Here is an 8,664-nt window from a genome sequence, read left to right as displayed (position 1 = left end):
AAAAGCTTGTCGTTTGATTATACCCGTGTAATTATCAACCTGGTCAGTTAAAACCGTCAAAGACTTGATGTTGCTGAAAAATAAAGTTTTTAACCAATCATATCTCTTCTATGTCTTAACAACGTTTCGAGTATAAGTTGTCTCGTTCTCCAGATAATGGTCAATCGTTCTGTTTTTAATACTGGGTTCGATGGATACCTACGACCTTACCACCCTCAGCCCAACATTGCAACAAAATTATGACTGAGACTTTGATACTAAACATTGGTAATGATATTCAGGCTTCACTGGAGTAGAGGGGAAGTGAATGAATATTTGACGGGAAAAACCGGTGTTACTAGGTACGAAATTACAGAATGTCTTCCTAAAATATGAAAACCATACATTACACATCTTCCGTCAATTGTCCTTTTCATCCTTCATGATTCTTTCGATTCTCAATTTCTTTATGTTTCCCTTCCTGTTTTCTTCAGTTCAATCTTCTCAACCTTCTTTCAATGGCCATTCCACTTCTGATTGGTGTTGAATACTGCTTATATCTGTCGACATAAGTAGCTTACGCCACAAGAGTAATGTGTTGAAAAACGGCAATCATTAGGCGGAGAAAATTTGATGTTATGAGGTATTAGTCCCAATATCATGTAGTCAACCTACCGTGTTCAACGAGATTTCATGCTACAAACTAATTCGAAACTACTAGACTGAGGAATACTACCATCCCATACAGCCAAGAAAACCGGAGATAAAATCAGATAATAGTAGGCATTACTTCTGACCGACTGTCATTTAGAATGTTTAACATAACAAATGACCTTTTCCACATAATTGCAATACGTTCACAAAAAATGAGGTACTAAACAATGCTTATAGAGTTAGTCTTTGGAAGAACGAGAAGGAGGCCTCGAAGGTCAAGCTGACGCAGGTGGGCAAACAGAAAGGCAGAGTAAAATAACATTGCGTATCTACAAAGTCTCGCTTTAGGTCCATCTCATAAAACTAAATGACTTACAAGATTTTCTGGCTGAGTGGATCAGACCAACACGCCACATTTGATGTCAGGAGTCACCAGAAGCCGTGTATTTAAATCGTTTCGTAAGGTTTTGAGGGTAGGGAAAGCATTGTTTCCTCTCTATAGGGCCGCTTTATAGAGACTGGTGAATTTCCTATCTAAAGCTCCCTAGCTATGAGATCTCCAAAAAGTTTCAAACGAAGGTGACTGTTCAGCAAATATTTGCGACAGGATGCCAACTGTTTCATTGAAAGAAAGATCTCTTAGGTTCTTTGAATAAATGAAATTACTATAACGTTGGTATCCAACCGCGCCAAGTTTTATTAGGAGCATTCTGACTTTGATGGTATCACCAAGATTATTGAGGTCAACCCTGAACAAACCCTCATGTTTCTTGAATCAGGATTTGAATTTATTGCCAACAAACATCCAAATGAAATTCGTTAAAATAATTAATGATAGAATCGGCATGTGGATTACGCGAATCATCAGTAGTTCCTCTGTTATTAATGTTCGATTGTTGCGTTTAGATTTCCAGGATACGAACTTGGAACTGTTTACACTGTTTTTCCTGACATTCAAGCAAATACTACACTTGTTCAAGAGTTATTGGCGTTGCTACTAGTACATGTCACCTTCAGTATTACATACCCTATTTTGAGGTTTTGTGATAATTAGAAGTATTTGGATTATTATACAAACTAAGAATCTTTGAAACAGCGCAATTTAAACTAAATCGAACTAGGTGAGCACAAACGGACGTATTGTATTTAGAATTCAAAATCAGGCAGTCATTAAGTACCAAAGAATCATTAGTTCTGCTTTTTGTTGTTCAAGTTACCAGATGAATATGTATTGATATGTGTAATTATCACATGTGACTCATCCAGGATTGATTCACCTGCAAAGCAATCAAATGGTCTTAGTTAAGTGATATGATGGATGGTTTGAAATTTTCTTTCTCTGTAGTGTAGGTTAGGTTGAATACTTGAACGGCACATTAAATAATACAGGGGCCAGATCACGTCATATCAGATACACGATTCAGTCACTTGTGCGTACATGACCCCGAACTGCTACTATAGGTCTGTGAAGATTTTCGAATCTTATATTTAATGTCAAAGGCTGGTTTTCGCCAAACAAACAATGGAAACCAGGATGCACTGAACGCTATAATATTATGTACCACTGTAATTACAACATATACGTTAGTTTACAGTCCAACTTTAATAAACGCTAACAAGAACACAGAGAAGTACTTCCTTGCATGTTTGAATCATCACAAAAGTAATACCTTTCATTTGTCTTTTTTCTTTCGTAAAAATACCTAGGTGTTTAATGTTGCTTAAAGAGCATTAATTAGTAACAATCATCAGTAAGGAAAGATAAGGACTTGATTTATAATTGAAATAGGTCGATGTAAATAGACAAAACGTTGATATGTCTACTTGTTATAACCGTGGAAAAGCAACTACCTGTTACAATGGAACAAAGACTGATACAGTTCAGCGCAAGGGAAGAAAGCTAGAATGGGGATGAAGTTTTTATTGTGTACCGACAATAATTGCTCAACTAATCCAGCCGGTGACCAAAACATTGTCTTAAAGAACTACTTCTAAGATGTATGCTCAACGTGCAATTTAGATTTAATGATGTTTTCTAAAGACAAACAGATGAATTTGCAATAGGCTTACCATTGGGTCCTCTCTTGGCTGATTGCTTCATGGCCAATCTAGAAAATAAGGTACTTCGACTAATAATTAAGAGACTTCATTTATGCAGGAAATATATGGATGATACTTTTATTATTTGTGAAGGAGGCATGAACCTCAATAAAGTTGTGAATATTTTCAATAATTGTCACCCGTCAATTCAATTCACCTTAGAAGCAGAGGCAAACCATGAATTTAATTTTGTTGATATCCGTTTAAAAAGAATGCCTGATGGTTTTTTACAGAGATCTACATATAGAAAATCTAATTGGAATGGACTATACACAAATTTCCAGTGAAATAAATTTGGAAAGAGAAAAAATAAAGGGACATGAAGAATTCAGAAGATTAGAATTTGGGAGAACACAAAGAGTGAATGCACCTGCGCCATTGCAAACGATTTTGAGCCATGTCATTCAGGGTCTCTAACCATCGGTTGCTATCATCTCGCAGTCCCCAACCAGGTAGTCTACACCTACCAATATGACTCAGTCTACTTGTCAGTGACTTTATGGACTTGTGTCATGTTTTGATCTGGCCGCCCCTAGCTTTCTTCCAATCTACTCCTATACCACTGAACATCGCACGTCGAGGTAGTCGGTCGTTGGGCTTACTGAACACATGTCCCAGCCATCTCAACTGATGAAGTTTCACCACTTGATCAATTGATTTGCCATCCTTACCTAGTACCCGTTTCCTAACAACTGTGTTACTTACTCGATGGTCCCAGGATATACGAGCAATATTTCGAAGACACCTATGATCAAATACTAGTAACCTACGAATATCCTCTACTCTTGCTGGCCATGTTTCACTGCCATAAAGTAGGACGGAGCGAACTGCTGCGCAGTAAACCCGTCCTTTGGTTGATAGACGGATATCTCGCCTACGCCATAAATGACGCAAGTTGGCAAAAGCTAGTCGAGTCTTCTGTATCCGTGCTGAGATTTCGTCACACACCAGACCACAAGGGCTGATGAGACTTCCAAGATAAGTGAAGCGATCGACACGCTCAATTACTTCGCTCCCTATCATTAGTTCGGGTGTCGATGCAAACCAATCATGAAGCAACATTTTGCATTTCGAGGGGGAGAATCGCATCCCGAACATGCTTGCATTGTTGCTTAGTGGTCAGAAGACTCTGCATTTTGTCAGCGTCTTCACCAAATAAAACTATGTCATCAGCATATTCTAAGTCAACAAGTGAACCTCCCGGTGGAAGTTCAACCCCTGTAAATTTAGATGAGGAGAGTGTTATCTCTAAAAGTACGTCGACCACAAAGTTGAACAAGAATGGGGAGAGTGGACAGCCCTGACGAACACCACTTGAGGTAATCAATTCTGATGACAGTTCGCCATAAGCTCTTACTCTACCAGTTGTTTTCGAGTAGAGAGCCTTTATAAGGTTAATGTACTTCTTTGGTACTCCTTTCAGTGACAAACACTGCCACAGAACCTCACGATCAACAGAGTCAAATGCCGCCTTAAGGTCGAGAAATACTACCATTGTGGGGCGTCTGAACGTATGTCTGTGTCCTAGAACCTGTTGATCACCAACGTAGATGATCTATGTCGAAATGATTGGAGGCCGACTCGAGTTAGACGTGAATAGTGTGACGAACCAACTAACGTCGAAGTCACACCTCGTGGTCAGCACCTTGCGTGGACTACCCCCATTGACGTAACAAGGTACTATAGATGCTTTGAAGACTGTACAACGCAAAGGACGTTATTACAGAAATATATTAGTTAAGGTAGATACAGGCGAAAGTAAGACCACTGCCGCATGGGCCAGTCCATGGCGTATGATTAACTGATGCGCGTTTTTGTACATGACCTTGGCAGGGAGCGACGATCTGTTCGACATTCAGTGATCCAACTGCCGGATGATTTGGCTGGGGCTCAGTGACATTTCACTGGCCCTACAAACCTGACGTAGTGTGAATATGTGGTCTATACATCCACGTCCAGGTCGAAAACCAGCCTGATTTTCTCTAGTCTGCTTTTCACGAGCTTTGGTTAGGCGTCGAAGAATTATTGAGGCTAATATTTTAGACACTATATTAGTCAAACTGATTCCTCTGTGATTGTCACAAGAGGACTTTTGTCCTTTCTTATAGACTGGCACAATCAGTGATTGAGACCAGTCAGGTGGGATTACGTCCAGTCCCCAAATTCTACCTAAGACCTCAGTTAATCTCACTGCTAATACTGGACCACCATCCTTAAAAATCTCAGGAGTAAACCTGTCAGGGCCTGCTGCTCTCCCTCGTTTCAGATTTCCTATGGCTTTTTCAACTTCGTAAAGGGACGGAGTACCTACATTAACTTGCCATTCAGGTTGACTAGAGATCGTGGGAAACCGAAGTGTAGCTGAAGGCCAGTTGAACTGATCCCTGAAGTGTTCTGCCCATCGACCCAATCTCCTGGATTGAGAATGTATAATATGTCGATCTTTCTCTGAGATTGCTTCGCTTACAGTCGGTTTCCTAATACTGGTTTCCTTAACAAATCTGAACAATTGTCTGCTATTACCTATTGCCGCTGCCTTTTCCATCTCTCTTGCTTTCGCTACCCACCACTGTTCGCGATCATTGCGTAGACTTCTTGTCAGCTTGCGCTTAAGATGACTCCGCTCTTCATTATGTTCAGAGCCGGGTGGAATGAGTTTCCGAGCATCTATCAGTGAGATAGATGCTGCTGAGATCCAGTGTTGCTCCCTAACCTTACGGGTTACCTTACTGGCAGATACCACTGCTGTTTCCACAGCTTTTCGGATATCGTTCCATGCTGCCTCAGGGTGGGCATCACATACATGGCTGCGTAACTGTTTTCCTAGTTGTTCCTGAAATATATTATTAGCTTGACTATCATTAAGTAGGCCCCTAAGAGGTTTCCTTGCAGCGTCTTTCCTACGTCCAGTAAGACGCAGACAGATACGCGCTCGCACTAGAGCATGATCTGAATCTAGGGATGTGCTCCAGAATGAGCGACAGTCTTCTATCGAGCCACTCCATCGGTGGCTGATAGCGATGTGATCTATTTGGGTCCAACGTTTGGACGAATTAGGGGGTCGCCATGTTAAAAGATGTTTTTCCTTATGCCTAAAGTTAGTATTTGCAAGGAACAGGCGGTTATCTGAGCACAGCTGCAACAGACGTTTGCCATTATCTGTTCTTTGAGCCACGACACCATAAGATCCACCCAAGTGTCTTTCCCTAACGCTTAGTTTGCCTACTTGAGCATTAAGGTCACCGGCCACTATTACTACATCCGAACGTCTAGCTTTAAGGAGGAGGTCTGAGAGCTTTCTGTAAAACTCATCTTTTACATCATCTGCGCTGCAGTCAGTGGGAGAATAGGCAGAGACGACGAAGAGGCAACGACGAGTGTCCCTATCTTTTCGGATCCTTACTGTTCCGTTCAGTCGGACAGCGCGCAAACGACTGTCTACTGGGATCCACTCTAAGAGAGCTAGTTCTGCCCTAGGACTCAATGCTATACCGACGCCTGCGAGGCCGCGGGAAGCAGAATCTGGGTTTCCAGATACACGAAGCGTAAATCGAGTCGGTTCTTTATTTTGACATGGTGAGGTCAAATAGATGACGCTACTCGGATCCTGTATGCGCGTTTCGGAGACGCAGCACACATCGATGGCGCTAGATTCTAAAGTCTTAGCTAAGGAAGCCTGCTGTCCTACTTGGCACAGTGTTCGGACGTTAAAAGCTCCTACGTGTAGTTTAAAGCGTGGTTTCAGGAGACCAGGAATAGCGTTCCACGTACTCGAATCGTTTGCCCTAGTGGTGCGGGATGATAAAGAGATGTGGGAAGGGTTAGTCATGGAGATAAGAGAGGTATTATGAGGTGTAGGAAGGATTTGAATGTGACCAACTTGGTCTCATATGCTGTTACGGGTATGAGGGCTGATATCACTTCCCGACTGCCCACACCGTGGAAGGGTATATCTTGAGGAACCTGAAAAAGGAGTTGGATTAATGTTGGCCTTAACGACCTGGGAGCGTGACTGCAAAGCCCAAGAGACAACTGCTTGAGGCCGGTTGTGCACGGCCCTTTCGTGGGAGTTTTTTAATGTGTTAGTTCTGTTCTTCAAAGGGTCTTACCGCCGGAGACGGAAATCCGTGAGGTAAGGTGAGGTGTGACATTTTTAGGGTCAACCTTTTCTAACCTCGTCCTTCCTTGTAAGAAGGCAGTATCGCTGTTATGCTGGTTGTCCGAGGGAAACACCTTACTGCTGTCACACCCGCCTACAGTCAGCAGTACGACTTCGCCCTCAGACCTTGAGTTGCTGCTTTTAGTCTTACCGTTCTCCAATCGACCTGCCTGGCATGGTAGAACCTACAGGAACATATGTTCCAGCCAATATAGCTCGGTTGGGTCATCACGATAGGCAAGCCCGACCACCGCGTCAAGGTAGCAGCTTCGGTCGGGTACAGAAGAAAACTTTTTATGAATATGGAATTTAAAAGAAGACACGGCTGCTGAGATCCTAAATAAACGGATTTCAAAATCGTTGGATTAAACATTCTACGCAGCTAAGCTCCGAATTGTTTTCTCTGGCCGACCTACCATTCTAGGATGTGTTAAGGACAAACTTCCACTATTGGCCACATCAATGTGTATATGTAAATTTACTTGCCCATGTGGGGTACGTTACATGGGACGCACAAAGCGATCACCGTCCAAACGCATCTCGGAACACTATCTGGCCTGGCTCTTAAAAGAAGAACGTAAAACTGTTATATCCGAGCGAAGATTAAATCACGAGTAACTTCTGAGACATATTAATTGACTAATATTATCTATACATTCTTATGGTATTCAATAAATAGATTATGTATATATATATTCCTCTTATTATAAGCTTTATTTTGACTTATAATTTAGTATTGTACGATTTAAGGTTCTTAAGCTATTTTCAGTTTACTAACCACTGCCTCCCACGTTCACAGCCATTTTTCGGCCTTATTGTGTACAAATATGATTTCTTGTTTTATGGTGCGTTGCGGTCTGTTTGTTTGATATATAAACCCAGTATGTCTGAAATAAATGATTCGATTCGCGTATTGGAAGCTGGCATTTGGTGTTCCGAACTCAAGTGCACGGGCTAGGCAGACATAGGACGAAATAAGAAGCTAGGCTGCTCATACCGGTCGAAGGTCAGTGGTTTAGCACAGTGCTAAGGTTGTTTTAGTCGCATTTTGATTGGTGGATAAATCACGTGATAAAAAGCCGGACATAAAGTTATAACAGGAACAATTACTAGTTCAACACTTAATTACTTACGCCTGTTATTCCCAATGGAGCATAGGCCGCCGACAAACATTCTCCAACCCACTCTGCCCTGGGCCTTCCTTTTTAGCTCTATTCAATTTTTGTTCGTTCTTTTCATGTCTGTTTCCATTTCTCGACGTAATGTGTTCTTTGGCCCTCCACTTTTCTATTGGCCTTGAGGATTCCATGTGAGGGCTTGGCTAGTGATGCACTTAGGTGCTTTCCTTAATATGTGTCCTATCCACTTCCAGCGCTTCTTCCTGATTTCTTCCTCTACTGGAATATCGTTTGTTCTCTCCCACAGTGGGTTGTTGCTGATAGTGTCTGGACAACTGGTCCGAAGTATTTTGCATAGACAATTGTTAATAAACACTTGTATTTTCTGGATGATGGCTTTCGTAGTTCTCCAGGTTTCTGCCCCATATAGTAGAACTGTCTTGACATTTGTATTGAAAATCCTGACCTTGGTGTTGGTTGACAGTTGTTTTGAGTTCCAGATGTTCCTCAGTTGTAAATATGCTGCTCTTGCTTTGCCAATCCGCTCCTTCACATCTGCATCAGATCCACCATGTTCATCAATGATGCTGCCCAAACATGTAAGGGTTATTGCATCCTCCAAAGCTTCTCCGTCAAATGTGATTCTATTGTTGC

Source organism: Schistosoma haematobium, chromosome 7, assembly GCF_000699445.3.
Source record: "Schistosoma haematobium chromosome 7, whole genome shotgun sequence".
In the NCBI taxonomy this organism is placed as follows: domain Eukaryota; kingdom Metazoa; phylum Platyhelminthes; class Trematoda; order Strigeidida; family Schistosomatidae; genus Schistosoma; species Schistosoma haematobium.
The sequence above is the reverse complement of the archived record's forward strand: the minus strand, read 5'-3'. Positions refer to the sequence as shown.